The sequence below is a fragment of the Schistocerca serialis genome, chromosome 8 (genome assembly GCF_023864345.2).
Source record: "Schistocerca serialis cubense isolate TAMUIC-IGC-003099 chromosome 8, iqSchSeri2.2, whole genome shotgun sequence".
Classification (NCBI taxonomy): domain Eukaryota; kingdom Metazoa; phylum Arthropoda; class Insecta; order Orthoptera; family Acrididae; genus Schistocerca; species Schistocerca serialis.
This window is the reverse complement of record NC_064645.1, coordinates 39,159,429-39,179,818: the sequence shown is the minus strand read 5'-3', so window position 1 is coordinate 39,179,818 and position 20,390 is coordinate 39,159,429. Positions and strand designations below refer to the sequence as shown.

The 20,390-nt window shown below is 35.8% G+C and overlaps 1 protein-coding gene across 1 annotated transcript in view; it reads right to left on the bottom strand.

Moving 5' to 3' along the window:
• The window catches only part of LOC126416750 (Down syndrome cell adhesion molecule-like protein Dscam2), an 859,584-nt gene that overhangs the window by 339,051 nt on the left and 500,143 nt on the right, over positions 1 to 20,390 (bottom strand). The gene's annotated exons all lie outside the window — the stretch shown is intronic.

Genomic DNA, 20,390 nt, shown 5'->3' with positions numbered 1-20,390 from the left:
CATCTCATCACAATTAAAAGCCTGTTGCAGCAGATAACCTTCAGAATCTACCAGCATCTTGAAGTTGCCGATGGAGTTCTCTGCTGCCTTTGTGTCAGAACTGGCTGTTTCACCACGTTTCACAAGGCTGTGGATGCCAGTTATTCTCTTAAACTTCTCGACCCACACACAGCTTCCCTTAAACAGTTCTTTGAGTGCTGCTGAAGATCTTGGCATCTTCTTGCGAGGTCAGCAAAAATCATTCTCACCTCCTCAGAAATTATGTTCTCATTTGTAGTGTCCTCTTGCAATTGCTTTTTATTTATCCATATAAGGAGCAACCTTCTGACATCATCCAGAATACAAAACTGTTGTTTAGATACCCTTGTCACTTCCTTTGAAGTATCTATCTCCTTAATCTTGTTCTTGTTCTTGACGACAGTGCAAGCAGATGATGTAGATTGATTGTATATGCATGCTAAATCAGCAACGCTCTCACCTGGTTCTCACTTTTTAATGATATTACATTTCATTTGTAAGGTTATTTTCTTTCTTTTATGGTCGTCTTCCTGCAGCTTTATCTTCAGGGACATTTCTATGAAGGTTATTAAAATTAGCACACAAAAAACACTGTGTGAACACAAGTTTAGAAAAATGGGTGGTCACAAGCTGCATAAGATGGTAGCAGAAAGAACACAAAACCCAGACCGCAGTATATGCTAAAGACATTGTCCATATGCCACTGCCGACAATGAAAGGTGTTCATATTATTGAATGTTTCTGCCACCGTGCATGAATGGCTGATGACGTCACATTAAATCATTGTCACTCGTTATGCGAAACATCGCTTGTTAAGCAAGTCATTGTCTTAGAATTTGTTCTGCTCATTATCTGAATTACGTGGTATGAGAGGTGCTCATTCAGCGAAGTCCCATTGTACTCTGTAAACATATGACTCTATGAAGTTTCTCGCATTTCTTTTTGCATTACTGTCTCCTGTAATTTCATATTATAAAGTATGAATAACCCTTTTCATCTTATATTTTGTCTGAAGTATATCTATGAAAAATAGAAATAACCTCTGCTAATAATAAGGAAATAAATAGTAATGTACCACAATGATTGGACTCCTCCAAAATACAAGTGAAATGTGTTACCAGAAATTCCATTACACATAATTTGCAAATTTCATTTTTTTATTCCTATTTCTGTGTGTTCCACCTGAAGTTTAAAAGAGTAGGAAAAATGGTTGCTTCTTTCATAAGAAAGTTGAAACAGAAGGAACATACAGAAATTTATACACAATTTTGCAAATTTGAATGCTTCATAGGCTTTGGTATTTTATGAAGCAAACAAAAATGCTTTATTACAAAGTGAACTGAGCACAGAACCAACTGAAATAGTTAGTGTAAGGGAAGAAATCAAAATACACCGAACTACACAGTTTAGAACCATGGCTGATCATGGTACTGCAAAACAGTTTAAATGTTTTCAAAGTTTAACACTAATATCTCTACTATTCCCTGACACCTGCACACTGGAGGTGGGAGGGGGAGGGGACATGCTCAATTCACAAACTCACAAATAACCACTATTAATGTTACTGTCCTCTCCAGGTACCATGGAGAGGACAGTGGCAATTTGTGTGTAACTTATACATGTATCAGTTTGTGTGTGTTTATTTCTTCATCTGACAAGGATTTTCTCTGAAGGCTCACAATATCCAATAGTCTACTTTCAAGTGTACCTGTCTGCTGCTCAATGCCTTCTCTATGTGGTGACAAGCAGTCTATCCTAATTCATACTGTATTGTAGTTAAGAAAAAAAGAGTTACAGCCAAAATCACTGGTGACAAAAGGCTATACTTTCTTGCAGTTCCACATAATGATTTAAAGGTGGGTTTTTTCCTCTTAAGTTAACAAGCAAATTACAAACAAATAAATGAGGTTGAAAGTACAGAATGTTAAGTACAATGCAAAACAATGGCAACAAAATGGTCTGATTACCCATCAATCAAATTATAATATTAAATATGATGCAGGAATCTGAAAAACCTCTACAATTTGCACCACTACACAATGCAAGCATCACATCATCTGCCAGGTGAAAGACTGATTTCTCTGTTGATAACAATGTATACCACTGTTCACTCACCACCCAAAAATTGTAAGTTGTCCATTTAACTGAAGTTTGCATTTTCTAAATCCTCTTTCATAAAAAGCACTTTCCAACCAAAAAATGTCCTTAAGTGATCAAATTATTAATTTTTGCTACTTCACAGACACCAGCTTTATTTTTTCATTAATACTACATTTTTTAAACAATCTTCATACAATTTTTGTTGCCGATTGTTAGTATAACTTCGGTGTTAGATTAAGCTCTTTATATGGAAATGACTCTCCCCCCCTCCCCAAAAGCTAATTATACTTAACAATGAGTCACTTAAATGTGCCACATCCATATAAACCAAAAAACCGAAACTTCCTATACGCTTACCGATATATGGGAACTGGGAATCCCTGTGCTGCACAAAAATCTACAAATATAGCACCGACTTTAACCTCCTTAATGTCAATGACTTTGGTATTAACCCTGGGGCGGACAGCTCCATTTGGCTCTGAAAAATCAAATTGTTCTTCTGACTGGAGATGATGAACAAAAGCAAGGGAATCCTACTGATTATCAAGGAAAAAGGATAGCAAATAATTGGAACAGATTACACTGTGTGTACTCCAGATTTTGTTAACTACACATTTCATTGTTTGTGCTCTAAATTACAAAATAATTTTGTTAACCAGAAGACATAATGAGAGTTTGATAGAAAACTTTCCATTTAAGAGCTTAGGAAGCAACTGTGCCAAAAATAAAATATAAAAATCTCCAAGTTTACATATAATACTCCCAAAATATTACCAACACGTTAAGCTGTGAATTTCCAGTTGAGATTGGCATAAAACTTATGTGTAATTAACACAGGGCTTGTACCACAGAAAACTTCAACTGAGACTTTTTTCTGCCCTTATTTTTGATTGCACTATTTATTTCTCTTTCCCCCAAATCTATCTTTACTTCTCACTCTGGACTGAAGCTCGAACAGTGCTTGCCAATGTACCACCTCTGACCTAATCTCTCTGATGACGTGCCCCTTATTTTTGTCAACCATGAGCTCACTGCCCCTCTCTCATCTTTGGGTATGATAGAACTGCCCTTACTTTTAACCTCTTCCAAGAAATCCCTTTCTCTTATGCAATGAAGAAAGCATTAGAGGTAGGTAGTGCCTTTCTCTTTTATATGTGTCTATTGCCAGTACAACACATTTTGCCTCCTAAAGGTAAATATTGACCACCAACTCTGTCACACAATTTAATACTAGACATGTGTCACAGAGACCTTCATGAAATAAATTTAAAAAAATACAATTGCTCCTATCTATAATATACATATGTAATCATCAAACTGCCTTAGCTTAGACTGAGAGAAATAATTAAAGAGCCTGATTGAGGATATTACCACACGAATTTCCTATTTGTTCTACAACATTTTCATTTTGTAAAATTAATTTCCTAACTTGAAATCAGTAATGAACCTAAATGTCCAAGCAATACATTATATCAATTAATTTTATTTTATTTTTATTGAGAGAATAACAGAGAGAATATTTACAGTTCATATTCTGGACAGATTGGAATTTCCTTCCATAATTAGAGTAACAATTCTTTGTAGTTAACCAGACTTTTTTTATTTTTTAAGGAAGCATTTTTCCTTACCGATAAACAGGAACAGGGAACCCTGAGCAAGGGCATAGGCCAACGAAACTAGTCCCTAATAAAATATCCTTAAATTCTACTATTTTTGTTGTAACTTTAGGTCGGACAGCTCCTGTAGGTTCTGAAACAACATTTCAAAAATCTCATGTAGAACCTATCTGTCATACAACAAAAAATGCTGCAATAAAATTTGTCACAGAAGAAGTATCTATTTTTCACCCACTAAAACAGAAACAATTTTAACTGGGCTGAACACAAATTTAAAATTACGCTTGAATCCCTAGCACTCAAAAGTATATACCATTTCTTTAATCGGGATAAATTTGGGAACAAGAAATGGAAAAGTGATAAAGGTAAAGAAAAGTCCATATAAATGTTGGATTAGGAATGACACCAACTGTATTTATTATCTTTTTCTTTGATTAAGTACCTGTGCACATACTCTTTTCTCTTCCTGTAATCCCAACTTCTTCCAGATAAAGGGTGGTCTGTATCCTAACGTTCCTCAATTTTTCCATGTTTATAAGCTAGCAATACTGCTGTTACCATAACATTAATTGCTCACAGGCATTTCAGAATCAGGATGATGTGGCTGCAGATTTACAGCACAAAATACAGCCTAGTAGGTGAATGGGTGTGAAATGTTTAACATCACACATTAGCAAACAAAGATGGTCACTATACATTTATTTGGAGCCAAGAAGAATTTCATATAACCCAAAAATTCTAGAGAAATATATAGTTGTAAAATGATACTGTCTCAAAAAACTGGAGTACTTCCACCAATCCCTATATGGGAATATACAAATGGATGTACGAGTGCAGGTTGCAGACACATGGCTGACAACATATGGAAGTTTGGGCCTGGTCAGGAGTCGTTCTTAGACAGCCTAACGGTAAGGCAACTGTGAGAGGTAAGCGGGAAATCAGAGTTTGAGTCCCATTCCAGCACAAATCTTCATTGTTGTCATTCTATTACACAGCTGGGGTTGTCCATATTTGATACTGTGAATAAATTTCAAGTATTTTGTAGTAGCTGAAGTCGCCGCATTGTCTGTTGGAAGGAACACTGCATCGTACTTCTGAACAACACAGGTACTACAATATTGTATTTTGAAAAATTATCTCTATGATACAACCTTTCAAGAACCTGATTACATATTGTAATTCATTTTATAAGAAATAATACAAGTAATGAAAGGGTTAAATAAGCAAATCAAAAATCCAATTTCTGTGCCTGCTATGGGAAAAAAACCTTCCCCTACTATATTTACGAAACCACCACTGATGATGCTTCATAAATAAAAGCAAATGCATCTATTGTAACACTGTCTTAAGCTGCAGTACTCTCAAGATAAAAAAAATCCATACATATTATAAAAATAGATGTATGTATGTTTCTGTTTATGTATGTATGTCCCACATCTCCTCCTAAACCACTGGAACAGTTTCAACAAAACTTCATACACATATACCTCACTGTCAAGCCAAAATCACTATGAGGGTAAGAACCAGCTATTTATCAAAGGGGTGGTGGTGGAGCTGAAAAAGAAGCGTAGCTCGCGATGCATGAATTTCCAGATTTTATGCACCCAGTATTTCAGAATGACAGCATTCATCAACTTGAACAAACTTTACACATAATTTCAAAACTTTAAAAACATTTTTCTCACTGACAATCTCTACAAAATGGTGGAAGGAAAGAAGCTTACTGCTTACTTTTTCTGCTGTTTGCGCAGTATCAGTACCACATGGGGCATGATGTTATAATTTATTACTTCTTTATTACTAATTGTACTCATGATACTTCTGCAGACTTTATACACATATAGCACTGAATGTAACAACAAAAGTATATTATTATAGTATATGTAGTTCAGGAGACAGAACATCACAAAGAATAAGAGGCGTGAATAACTGCCACATCGTGCATGACATTTAAATTTATTACTTCTTTGCTGCGTGAAAAACTGCCACACTGTGCATGACATTTAAATTTATTACTTCTTTGCTGCTAACTGTATTTGCAATAAATTTTGCAACCAGTATCCATATATGTCACTGAATGTTCCTACAATATTATATCATTGTATGACACACAGTTCAGGAGACATGATGCCATAAACAATGAGATGTGAAAAAGCTCCCACATTGAGCATGACTTTTAAATGTATTACTTCGCTGCTACTAATGCCATTCACAACACATTTTGCAACAAGCATCCATATATGCTGCTGAATGTACCTACAAAATTATATCATTGTAGGACATACACTTCATACTTCATGAGGTATGATGTCATAGATATTAGCACAAGGCCAGATGCTTCATGGTATGGGCATGGCCACACAGCTATAAATAAATACCTGGGCAATACTGGGTTTCTCCGCTAGTAATAAATATATAATAGCTACTGCAAAAGATGGACATCCAAATGAACATACCTCACTGAGTTCATTTATATTACCTAGCACTTATATGTGTTTCAGTAACTGTTTACATGTGTTGTACAGCTTGGCTTTGAGAGAGAGCTGTTGGTTCTGCACATGCTGCTTGGTTACAGAGTCAATGAGTCATATTCTCATATACAGAAATAATGTTGGAATTCTTGTGTTGTTCTTTGTGATAATTAGCACAGTGCACAATACTTGACATTACAATTAAAAAAAGTTAAATGATGTGTGTACATAAATGAAACAGAAATGAATGCTATCGAAAGCCTCACCAGTGTCATTGTCAACAAACTTGAATCAAACACAGAGAGAATAAATTCGCACACAGCAACAGCTGACAGGTGTACAAAGACAGTAACAAAAATATCAGGTTTCAGAAGCAGAGTTTTCATTTGGTAAAAAAAGAGAAAAGAATAAGAAGAAATTAGATTGTTTATTATTTTCCCTTACTAATAAACACTGAAGAAAATTAAATATAATAAGCATATTAGGAACAACTGAAAATGAAATTTCAAAAACATCTGTCTCTTCACAGCCCTTTCTATCCTGTGAATATTATATTGTTTATGTTCAGAAACTAAGTCAACCAATGTTACACAATACCAACAAAGAAAATGGTGGACAATACTTGCCTAAAATTAGGTACAGGAGATGCTTGACTCAAACACAAGATATCGCCTTCCAAATTCACTTTTAATGTCTTTTCTTGCAGTTTGCTTCCAGAAACTTTTGGGGCTACACTACTTGTTGGCTCTTTAAAATGCAAAAGACTCAGTATTATTAAATGAACGCATTCTGGATTTTTAACTTATCACTTGAGATAGACAATGCATAGATTATCCAGTGTATTTATGTATGAAAATTGTGTTCTTATGTTTTCACTGTGTGAAAACACACTACATTTTTTTCAGATTATAAGATTAGAGGTTAGGCCTCTGTTCAGCATGTGAAACACCAGCATTAAAACAAAACAGATCATAAACCATAATCAGTCACAGTCTGATTTGCTGTGTGGCATTTTGAACCTTAATACCTCACTGTCAGGGATAAGTTCAGTATATTAAATGTCACATCACATAATTCGATACACAGGCATAGTGCCATCTGTAAATTGTGGCAAGGTGTCAGCTTCTTTTCAATCAGTTACTGTTTGAGTTGCCACTGTAATCTCATCATCCCATCTGCTCTCCAATCTACTTGCCCAGCTCAGCAGTGATCACTTCTTTTTAAGGGATTATCAATTTCCAACAGTTCAACTGGTGTGGTCCGTCCTCTCAGTCACTACAAATATTCTTTCCACTAGTTTCTCATGTAATGAAAAATAATCAGTTTACTTTTGATACTGATAAATTTTCCTAAGGGTTTTCATTGTACTTACACAACATATCTTCATTTTTATTATTCCATTTCAGATATTTTCATTGTTATTCATAATAATTCAAGCTTAAATCAGTGACAGTGGGCAAATTTTTCCTCTGGTTTCATACAATGACACTGCAATTGTAAGCACGATAACAATTTCCAGTGATAGCAAGTTCTGTATGACATAACAAACAATAGTCTCAAGTACATGTAATGCCAATATATGGTTGAGTTTAAAAATAAAATCTGAGAAATTCAAATGTATCTGGGATTCCAGATGTTCAATGTGAATGGCAAACAGCAGGTGCCGCTCACTAAGTCCAGAATTTATAAAATATCCGAATAACTGGAAGAGAGCGAAGCATGTAAAGATGCTGAATTGCTCCAAGCCGAACTTCATAGTCTCCCTCATACACTGATAAGGAACATTTGGAACACATGGCCTTGCAAGGGGGTGTGCATGCTGCCACCTGAGAGAATAGGTGAAAAATTTGACTCCTAGGTTTCTCTTGATGCTACAAATCATTTAACAATTCAAGAAACTATGACAATTGTATGATTCAGAAGCCTTCATGAAGGATAACAACACAAATGTAGCCAGCTATTGTTTTAGAACAATATCAAAATCTGTAAAGATAAAATTCTTCCAAAAGCTTCAAGTCATATGCTCCAAACATACAACCCTAACAGCCTGATATTCAAGCTACAATATCTCCTGTACGAAGCTTACAACTACTTCCCTTGTCTGATTCATTAAGATCTGATCCTAAAGGTGCAAGATAAATCTACAATATGTACACAGTTCATTAATGTTTTAGTGTTAAGTGCTTAAATACTTGCCTAAAATTTGGGACAGGGTATCCTTGGCTCATACAAAGAATTGCACCTTTGTGCCCAGTATGTAACAGTTTTGACTGAAGCTTATCACCTGCTAGTTTTGGTGCAACACTGTTTGTAGGTTCTGAGAATAGATGAACATTTTTAGACTCAACATCTTCATCATGAGAGAACTATGTTGCCTGAATGTTGAGCAACTGATTTATATGAAAGGAAAGTGTAAAATGTTTTGCAAAACCATCTTCCCAAGTGAAATAATCAACTTCCATGGATGAAATGAAACGTAAGAAAGAAAAACCCATTATTTCAAATTGTGCACTTTTATTATTAGATAGATTAGCGTTGCCATGTTTCAAAAAGAAGAACATGATTAAGCAATATCATTTCAAACTAATCAGTATGTACACTTCATGTTGCAAGTACATTTTTTTTAAACAGTTTGTATTACTTATCACAAAATTTCAGAAGCATATTCCACTGCTAGTTTTCTCTTTATTGACCTGTTTGTTACTCAAGTATCCCATATTATCCATCAATCATGATTTGATCTCACATTAAGAACGCTTTATCCTAGCTTTCACATTACTGTTCATTAATAACCTTTATTTCCTGCTGTTGTTACACCTTTCTCTGTCATGTCTTCCTTTACTTATCTTCTCCTGAAAATCTAAATTCTTGTTTTTCATTTGAAAAACAGGTATTTGATTCACAATATCATTTGTGAAGCATATTCTGTTGACATAAACCGTTAACAAAGCTTTTCTAGGATTGAACTTTTAAACTCGTCATACCCATTAGCCTTTAATTGTTGTTTGTGCATCAATTCATAATTCTCTTGAACAGGTGGCAGACAATTCTTAAATATTTCATAGATAAGAGTAACAGGTAGTAAATTTTCTAAAGAAAAACACGGGCTATAGGAGGCCATAATATTCCTTATTAATTGTGCAATTGGCCGATTTGAACATTTATGACATTTTCAGATACATGTGAATAACGATCACATGATTTATCACCTTAGATGTGGCACATAAATCAACTTATTGTTCCATACATGAGGCCACATTTTACATAGCCCATATACAACATAACATGTGGATGAAACCATGCTGTGTACAAACTATGTAAAATGTGGCCTTACATATGGAATAATAATCTACTATGATAAATCATATAATGGTTATCTGAACATGCTTGAAAGCAACAAGTATCGAAAAGACAAACATCAAAAACAGCTGACCACACAGTTAATAATGAATATTACAGCCTACATAGACTGTACAAACTTCCAGTACGGTGGAATAACTGTACATTAACAACTCCTGTTAAGTGCTACAACAAAAAAGTTAAATTCCCAGGCGAAAACTAGTCGTCAAGTATATAAAAAAGTGAAATTTATAACTTTCGTTGCCTTTGTGTTCTACTACTATAGACTATGTGTCCACTTACAAAAAAGTTTTTAGAGGTTGTGGCCTCACACGAAAACAAAATAATGAGGAAGTTAACTGATAGGGGAAAGCTTACAGAATCACATAAGACAATTACATGTATCAATTTTTCTTCTTATGGGCAAGACTATTAACAAACTAAATTCCTTTCATCAAAGAAAAATGATGAATGACTTAGTATTAGCAATTGGGCAGAATTTTTCAACATAGTGAATGAAAGAAAAAATCTTATAAAACTTGAAACAAAAAAGAAATTGCTGTGAAATAAAAACAAAACAACTACTAAATTACAGGAATTCTTCAACAGTGCCCACTACCGTACATCTGTGAAATCAAAATCTGCTGCTGGACAACATCCAATATCATGCTGTGTTCCTCCACCCTGTGTATTGTAACAAGCTTGGATCACCCTTGGCTTGCTATCCACAATGTGGTAGAGACACTGCTGCTCAAGTCTGCCCACTCACTGACGGTGGCCTTCCTGAGGTCATCCAACGTGTGACGAGGTTTCCTGCAGTGGTGCACTGCCAGTTAAGACAGGCTGCAGGCATGCTCAATCGGGCCTGTGCCTGCAGATATTACAGGCTATACCATGTGGCTGATTCTTGTCTCCTGAAGGAGGAGTTCACGTGGCATGTAATGCATTGTCATCTTGAAAGTTAATGGTAGGGCTGGAATATTGGCAGAGGGATCATTTCCCAATACTGTATATCCCTCACATTAGTCTCGATAGCAGTGAGCGAAGTATGCTATATGGATATCAGCCCAAAATGTGCCTAATCCTACCTGGCCTCCACCACATTCTCCTATGACAATCCGCAGTATCCACACATAGCCTGCAGTCAGTGGTGAAGAGAACCTGATGCTTATTTATTTATTACACGAAATTTTTAAAAGTCACATTTATGAACATAAACTAAGGATAAAATTCATAAAGAAACATCTAGATTACAAATATAGTTAACTGGACTATCACTCCTCTTCAAGCAGTAATCAAATTGTCCTGTGCAGGCCCTTAGTGGCAGACACATTTATGTCTGCTTGTGTCTGTATATGTGTGGATGGATATGTGTGTGTGTGTGTGTGTGCGAGTGTATACCCGTCCTTTTTTCCCCCTATGGTAAGTCTTTCCGCTCCCGGGCTTGGAATGACTCCTTACCCTCTCCCTTAAAACCCACTTCCTTTCGTCTTTCCCTCTCCTTCCCTCTTTCCTGATGAGGCAACAGTTTGTTGCGAAAGCTTGAATTTTGTGTGTATGTATGTGTCTGTTTGTGTTTCTATCGACCTGCCAGTGCTTTCGTATGGTAAGTCACATCATCTTTGTTTTTAAATATAAGCATTTATTTCTGTATTCTTTTGGTTATATATGACATTACCTACTGGTTGTCTATACCATCAATCCTATAAAAATTCAATTTATCTATGAATCACACAGTCGATTGCTTTGCATAGTTTGCAGGAAATACCAACAAGTACTATTTTATCATTTAATCCTTGTAAAATTTTGTGAGTGAACATGTGAATGTCATTCTCAGAAGAACAATTTTTCTGCACTCCACAAACTGTGATTTGCTGAAGATACTATCATTGTTCACATAAGATACTATTCTAGAGTACATCACTTTCTCAAAAATTTTGGAAAATGATGTCAACAGTGAAACATGTTGGTACTTATTGACATCTATCCTATCACCTGTATCATAGAGGAGTTTGACAATGGCATATTCCAATCTCGCTTGAAAAATGTCTTGAGTTAGTGATGCATTACATATTTTAGATAAGATTGGACTATTATTTGGGAGCAGATCTCAGTAATCTAATGGAAACGCTGTCAAAACCAGATGAGCATTTATTTTTGAGAGAATGTAAATTTTTCTTAATGTCAGAATGAGAAGTTGGTGATGATTCATATGACTGAAGCCTTTGACAGTTGCTTTTTCAACATACTGCTGTGATTTCTGTCTTGAAAAGTCTGTCCCAATACTTTCTACTATATTCCAGAAAAGAGTACTGAATACTTTTTGTACCTGTAAGTCATCATTTATAGCCCTTCCATTCAGTTAAACTGTGATGTTATCCTGTTCTGTGGCTAGTTGTCCTGTTTCTCATTTCACTACATTCTATATGGCCTAAGTCTGCTGTTGGATTTACTAATTTCTGACATTATGTGCATGTTCCTTGACTTTTTAATAACTTTTCTTAATAATTTAGAGTAGTTTTGTAGTATGCAAGTATGTCAGGATCTCTGCTTGTTCTTGCCAACCGATACATTTCCACTTTGTTTTCACAAGATACTTCAATCCATCTAGAGAGACAGCTTTTACATGGCTGTTTTATGTACTGTCTGATTACCTTTTGTGGAAAGCTATTTTCAAATAATGATATACATTTATCATGGTTTAGATTAAGATTTTTGTTAGCATCTATTTCATTATAAATTGTATCCCAGGTCATCTCTTGTAAACTATTCTTAAAAACATCTGTCTTTATCATTGATTATTCTAACTGATTTCCACTGAGGAATATTCATTCTCTAAGGCACCATGTTATTTTTTTAACTAACAGTGCATCATGATCAGAGAGAACATCTGTTATTGGGTAAACAGTTATTTTCTTGCTTTGAGCTTCACCAAAGAAAACATTGTCAATTAGGGTCCTAATGCCTTGATACACCCATGTTGGAAAGTTAATTACTGAGATCAGATTGTAGGATCCAAATACTGTTTAGTTTTTAATCCTTGTTTCCTTTCAGAATGCTTTACAAAATCTAAACTGGAGTCACAACAGACTGTTAACTGTTTGCTGCTCTCTAACAGATAGCATAATAAGGAATCAAAACCTTTATAAACAATTCAAAATTTCCCAGTGGGGATTTATACACAATTATAATTAAAAGAGAACTATTTTTCAGCACTTCTATGTGCTGATTACTACAAAATATGTAACAATGCCTCTTTTGCCCATATTAGTTCTGTATGAGTAAGCTGCTAGGGCATAATCTCTAATGTGTGGTTACATCTGGTTATGTGATGCTCATATAGGCACAGGATGTGATCTTCTCAGAGCTCTCTAAATCTTCCAAATAGACAAGAAGCTCTTTTACCTTATTATTCAGTCACCTAATATTTTGATGAAATAAGCTAACCTTACTTTTCTGTGCATTCTTCAGGACTTTGTGAGGCTCTTCATTCAAAACATAGTGCCTGAATACTGATTGTAACCTTTAAAAAAAAGGCACCTCTCTGACATCAGTAGCAACAGAGATCTTGCCATGGGTAACAGTGGCCCTCCATAGATTTTCTGCAAGTGCTCAGCCAACCTATCTTTCCCTCTCATATTCAGGTGAAGGCCACGTCTGGAACATACCCATCTCCCAATTGTAAAAACAGGTACTGCACTCATATGAGATTTCATTTCAATCAGCAGCAGCCTGCTAAGCTGTGTTCACATGGTTCACAGCAATATTGACCCAGGGCTGATCATGACACTTCAGAACCTCCACAAAACACATTTCTGTGTGTAGTTGCTACTCACATTTCATTTAGGTCACCCCTAATGCTGTAATTATTGTTCTTATCCAGGCTGTTCCCCACTCCACCTGCTACAGTAACCTGATCCTCTTTGTTAAAATCTTTGCACATATACCCTGTGTCCTCTGTCACCTGGCTGAGACTGGCATTTGGCTTCACAATACTTGTGGCCTGGTACCCAGTTCCTAATTGGTCCTGTACCACCTGGCCTACACTCCTCCCATGGCTACTACCTACATCTACATCTATATGGTTACTCTGCAATTCACACTTGAGTGCCTGGCAGAGGGTTCATCCAACCACTTTCATACTACTTCTCTACCATTCCGCTCTCAAATGGCGCGTGGGAAAAAGGAACACCTAAGTCTTTCCGTTCAAGCTCTGATTTCTCTTATTTTATTATGATAATCATTTCTCCCTACGTAGGTGGGTGTTAACAAAATATTTCTGCATTCGGAAGAGAAAGTTGGTGATTGAAATTTCATAAATAGATCTCGCCACAAAGAAAACCGTCTCTGTTTCAGTGACTGCCACCCCAATTCACGTACCATATCAGTGACACTCTCACCCATATTGCGTGACAACACGAAATGAGCTGCCCTTCTTTGCACTTTTTCGATGTCCTCCGTCAATCCTACCTGGTAAGGATCCCACATCGTGCAGCAATATTGCAGCAGAGAGCGGACAAGTGTAATGTAGGTTGTCTCTTTAGTGGGTTTGTCGCATCTTCTAAGTGATCTGCCAACAAAGCGCAGTCTTTGTTTTGCCTTCCTCACAATATTATCTATGCAGTCTTTCCAATTTCAGTTGCTCATAATAGTAATTCCTAGGTATTCAGTCAAATTGACAGGCTTTAGATTTGTGCAATTTATCGTATACCCAAAATTTATCGGATTTCTTTTATTAGCCTAGTGGATGAGCTCGTACTTTTCTTTGTTTAGTGCCAATTGATCCTTTTTGTACCATACAGAAATTCTCTCTAGATCATTTTGTAATTGGAATTGATCGTCTGGTGATTTTACTAGATGGTAAATTACAGTGTCATCTGCAAACAATCTAAGGGGGCTGCTCAGATTATCACCTAGATCATTTATGTAAATCAGGAACAGCAGAGGGCCTATGACACTACCTTGCGGAATGCAATATATCACTACTGTTCTGCTCGATGATTTACTACGAACTGTGACCTCTCTCAGAGGAACTCACAAACCCAGTCACACAGCGGAGACGATACTCCACATGTACACAATTTGAATAATAGTCTCTTGTGAGGATCGGTATCCAAAGCCTTCTGGAAATCTAGGAATATGGAATCGATCTGAGATCCCTTCTCAACAGCACTCATTACTTCATGGGAATAAAGAGCTAGCTGTGTTGCACAAGAATGATATTTTCTGAATCCGTGTTGGTTATGTATCAATAAGTCATTTACTTCTAGGTGATTCATAATGTTCGAGTACAGTATATGCTCCAAAATCCTACTGCAAATTGAGGTCAGTGATATGGGTCTGTAATTCAATGGGTTACTCCTATTTCCTTTCCTGAATATTGGTGTGACCTGCGCTACTTTCCAGTGTTTAGGAACAGACCTTTCATCAAGTGAGCAGTTGTATATGATTCCTAAGAAAGGCACAATTGTGTCTACATACTCTGAAAGGAACCTGATTGGTATACCATCTGGACCGGAAGATGCCTTTTTTAAGTGATTTGAGTTGTTTCGCAACACTTAAGATATCTTCTTTTATGTCACTCATGTTAACAGCTGTTCTGGTTTCGAATTTTGGAATATTTGCTTCATATTCTTTCGTGAAGGAATTACAGAAAACTGTATTTCGCAACTCCGCTTTAGTGGCACCATCATCGGTAACATTTCCATCACTATCATGCAGTGACAGTATTGACTGTTTTTTTGCCACTGGTGTACATCACATACGACCAGAATCTCTTTGGGTTTTCTACCATATTTTGAGACAATGTTTCATTGTGGAAGCTATTAAAAGCATCTCACATTGACGTCCATGCTAAATTTCAAGCTTCCGTGAAACTTAGCCAGTCTTGGGGATTTTGCATTCTTCTGAATTTGGCATCCTTTTTTCATTGCTTCTGCAACAGTGTTTTGATGCGTTTTGTGTACCATGGTGGATCAGTCTCATCTCTTATTAACTTATGCGGTATGAATCTATCTATTGCTGTCAATACCGTATCTTTGAATTTGAGCCATATTTGGTCTACACTTACATAATTAGCTTGGAAGGAATGGAGACTTTCTCTTACGAAGACATCAAGCAAATTTTTATCTGCTGTTTTAAATAGATATAATTTGCATTTATTTTTAGTGGTTTTGGTTGATATGGTTTTAAGCCTCGCTACAATGACCTTAAGTTCACTAATCCCTGTATCCGTCACGATGCTCTCTATTAGCTCAGGATTATTTGTGGCTAAGAGGTCAAGTGTGTTCTTCCAACCATTTACAATTTGTGTGGACTCATGAACTAATTGTTCAAAGTAATTCTCAGAGAAAGCATTTAGTACAATTTCGGAAGATGTTTTCTGTCTACCACCGGCTTTGAACATGTATTTTTGCCAACAAATCGAGGGTAGATTGAAGTCTCCGCAGCAAGACATTTCTTCCTACTCACTTTTGACACTGACTTACACTTAGTTCCTTTGCTAGAAGTTTGCTGCACCCTACTGTGACCTACAGAATTTGAAGCAAAGAGGGGGACACATCTTCATATGTTACATATGACCATTTTCCTAGCTGAAAGTTGTATACAAATCCAGTGCATTTTTCATATCCTCATATAGAAAAACTGTGCAAAAAAACACACACAAAACTTAGAGACCTGCACTGGTTTCTTCAACAGTTGAAAACTTTAATTACTTCAACATTTGCATCAAATTAAAGAACATTTACATGCAAATATAAATTACTATCACAATAAAAGAAAAAATTTAAATTGTGCAGATTTGTTCCCTCTGAGCAAATCAGTGTCAATTTTAACAACTTTTACATATGATAACAATTTTTTTATTTACATGAATAATATAAAAAAATCTCATTTTGACACTACATTTTATTTTGAGTTCCATTATATGCTTAAATCTGGTTACAGTTCCATTATATGGATAAGTTGAAATAGTTTTTAAAACTGACAGAGTGTGCTGCTCTGTCAGAAGTCAAACTCTATGGAAACAGCTGTCTTAAATGAATTTTGCTTGACATTTTATGATTTTTTTTCTATATTGATAGTAGGTATTACTAAATAGTTTCCTGTGTTCAAAATTTCAGAACACCAAAATAGTTTTTAATCCTTATTTCCTTATATAAAACAAAAAAGTACAATGGAACCCAAATCTGAAGCAACTGCATGAAATGTTTGCTGAGCCCTTTTAAATGTTAAATTAAGTTTTGTTTATCTGCATGAGCTGGCTAAACAACGAAAGAAAGCTGAATGTGAAACTGAAAAAAGCAATACAAAGAATATAATCCCAGGACTTACACTTGCTACTTGCTTTAGAAGAATGAAGCTGTCAGTAACTACAGGGTGCCTGGGAAGTTGAGCATTTCAACATCTTGCCATCAGAACTTACATTACGATTATATAAATATTTCTCATTTTCGTTCTCAATTTATATTCTACCAAAGTCTGTCTGTTAATGGTTCAGAGCTGCCACCTATTTAAGTCCATTCTCAGTCAAAGGACCAGTGGATTAAGCTCTGTAAAATGCAGACAAAAAAGAAATATCACAAGTTGTTTAAACAGAGAAATTAAATCAAAACGTCATTTCACTATCATGCTTTTCAGCCATAACTTCGCATGATTATTCTCAATGACACAACATAATAAATACTTTTACTTAACAGAGCTACAGCTGTGATCAATAGAAAAGGATACTTCAGTGAATTTAAAATATTTCATATCAAATGTAGGCCATGATCAGTAATTTCAGCAGAGTGAGTAAATAACTCCAGTATTAAAAATTGGTGGGGATGGACAACTAAAACTCAAGAAGCTGGAGAGAGAAAAAAAAAACGCACACACCTTCAACATCGCAGAGCGTCAGCAATCGTTGGTTAATATATTAAAAAACTAGAAACCCGCCTCAATTGCGAAAAAAGCACCTAGTGTAAATCTAGGTTTCGGTGTAGATAACTACACCTTCTTCAGAACAATAAAACCCAAAAGTGCCTAAGAAGACTTTTCTCAATGATTAAAAGAACACCATAGCTATACATTTATAAACGAAAAAAAAAAGAAAACACAAACAGTACATATGTACAAAGTCTAAACCACTACTTAACTTAATGGTGTACGCTCCACCTCACACGGGCCTATGTTTGATGGGCCATGACCAGCCATAAACTGCCAATTTTTAATTTAAAAAAATTAACCTGCTTCTTACATGCCAGCAAAATATCAGCCATAAAGCTTTAATCATGCAAAATTTTCAGTTTCCACTAAATCGAATGAGTCCAAAATTACAAAACTAAAATATTTACTATCAAGGAATCCAAGGATGCTGATAGTGCAATTAGTTATTTGTTCTTGCATCTTATAGCAACTGGATCTCTCCTTCTATAGCACTTTGATGCATCCTGATGTTCTGCACCCCACAGAAATACAGAAGCAATACTGTACTTTCAGATCAGGCTTTTAAAAAAGTGTTGTGCTCAATATACAAAACCATGAATTACATTTTTAATATGGGAAATGATAGTGAAGCATTTGCAAGTTTTCTTTTCGTTCGCTGTGAAGAAATTATTTGGACAGTGCAGACCAATGCCACACAGCTACACATGAAGTGGATAACAAATAATATTCTGTAACTACACAATCTCTTACCTCATACGTGGGGCTGGGAAACCCTGAGATTCACATAATAATGCCATATCCAATCCCACAAACCACTTTTTCCTATGTAAACCATCGCCAGTGATTTTTGGGGAAGTGTGCCCTGTCGGTTCTGTAAACCAGTTCACACATAGAAATTTGTCGGCAATGACACTGATGCTTGTTTAGTTTTTGTTTCTTTTAATGAAAAGATTTTATTAAAAAGTAAATCGAGAACTAAAGTTTTTAAAAATGATTTTGGGATCCAGTGATATGGGTGTATTATTTAGATAGAGCTTTTAAAGAAACAGCATCAAAAGGTGAGACAAATTGCTTGTTATTATTTGGATCACTCTAGTCAGAAGTCCATAACAACTGACAATCAGAAGGTGGAAAATTCTCCCTGTTGTATCCAACAAGACAACAACACAAGTCGCAGAGAACAGTAATATTCTCTTAATCACTTATTTGAGGAGACTATGTGACACTACAGCCATAAGCTGTCACAGATTAATTTTTATAGTAGAACAGCAATAGCTCTGGAAGTCTAACTGTTATACTTAAAATAACCGTTAATAACAAACAAAAAATTGAAGACCAGCACCTGTAAATGAAAGGTATTTGGTGCAAAGGTACACTGGAAAGCTTAGTGGCAGCTGCAGCACAGTTGACAGACTATGACTGATGAAGTGGGGATATTAACCTTTTTATGGGGGAGGGAGGGTGGTGAGGGGGTGCAAGGTTTCTTGATTGTGGTAGTGTGGAGTGGAAAAGACACATGAGACAATTAATCAGTAGAACAGTAGTGAGTAGTGGGAGAAGGGACAGGCAGCAGGTGGCTCTCAATTGCAATACCAGTACCTGATTACCAATACAAGGCTGCACTGTACAGTAGCTTGTAGAGTACATATACTGAAATGCGCGCGCGTGAAAATCAAATTTTAATCGATATGCAGTAAACTGGCTGTAGAAGTGGATATAATACACTAGGCGATTAGCAAATCATGAATGAATCAGTAACCTGGAATATTACCTAGCATTCAGAAATTATGAGAAAACTTTGAATTCAGTGTCATCAAGCTTTCTACCCATTATGTGAGAAATAACGCATTTGATTAAACCCATGTTAGATTACTGAATATTGTGTTCATCAACAGTACAATGTCCTTAGACTTCTTCAGAACTGATAGAAGAGTTGGAAAAGGAAGTGCCACATCACCAAATATATTGTTCAGCAGCTGTAGAGGAAGTAGGGGGAGAAAAGGTGCATACTTCCATTATTAGAACACACACCACCTATGTTCTGTGAATGGCATTGTACTGCTTGTTTATAGGTCAGTTAATTCTCAATAACAAATGGAAGACATCAACACTAAAAGTAGAAAAGTAGGTCTGAAAATCTATTACAATACAATCAATGTAACATATAATCAGCACATCAATATGAATAATGCAGGAATTAACAAAGCTGAATACAGTGACTGGGCAGACAGTAAAAACAAGAAATAGAACAGTGAGACTGTTTTGGAGCATGTTTGATGAACTAACTGAAGTTTTTAAACTAAAGTTTCCAATAGGTCTGAAAATTTAAGTATGCAATCAGGGTGTATGCCAGTTTTGACTTTAAAGCAGTGAGTGTAGGCTTTCAATGCAAAAACCATTCATAACCTAATGGTTGATCATTGGGCAACAAAGAGAAGCTAGCAGCAAAAGAAAAGCAAACACATGGATTACACAATAAACTGGAGGCTAATTTGAGACAGTAATGAGTTGGTTTACTTTTTTCAATACCCCATGGATAATATTTGTGACATTCTCACAATGATGTAGAAAGTTATCAAAACTAGACATATTCATTATCAGAGAGCTTCCACAATTGTTACTTTTATAAAATGGTCCAAATTCAGTCTCCAGATTACTTTCCTAGGACAGCCTGTTAATTCAAAAATGGGAGTAGACTAATATTTTTATGCCTCTTCTGCTCCACTCTGTGCAGGACTAACATTAAGTTGTGGATAGTGGCTACTATTTTTGTTCTTAGTGTTATATTTATGAACCCAATTATTGTCAAATTGTATGTTATTCTTCATGACAAACTTCATAAGATGGTAAATTTATTATGAGGTTTTGGTTAGTATGCATAATTTTTTAAACAGTTGCCTACATGAGGTTTGGGGAG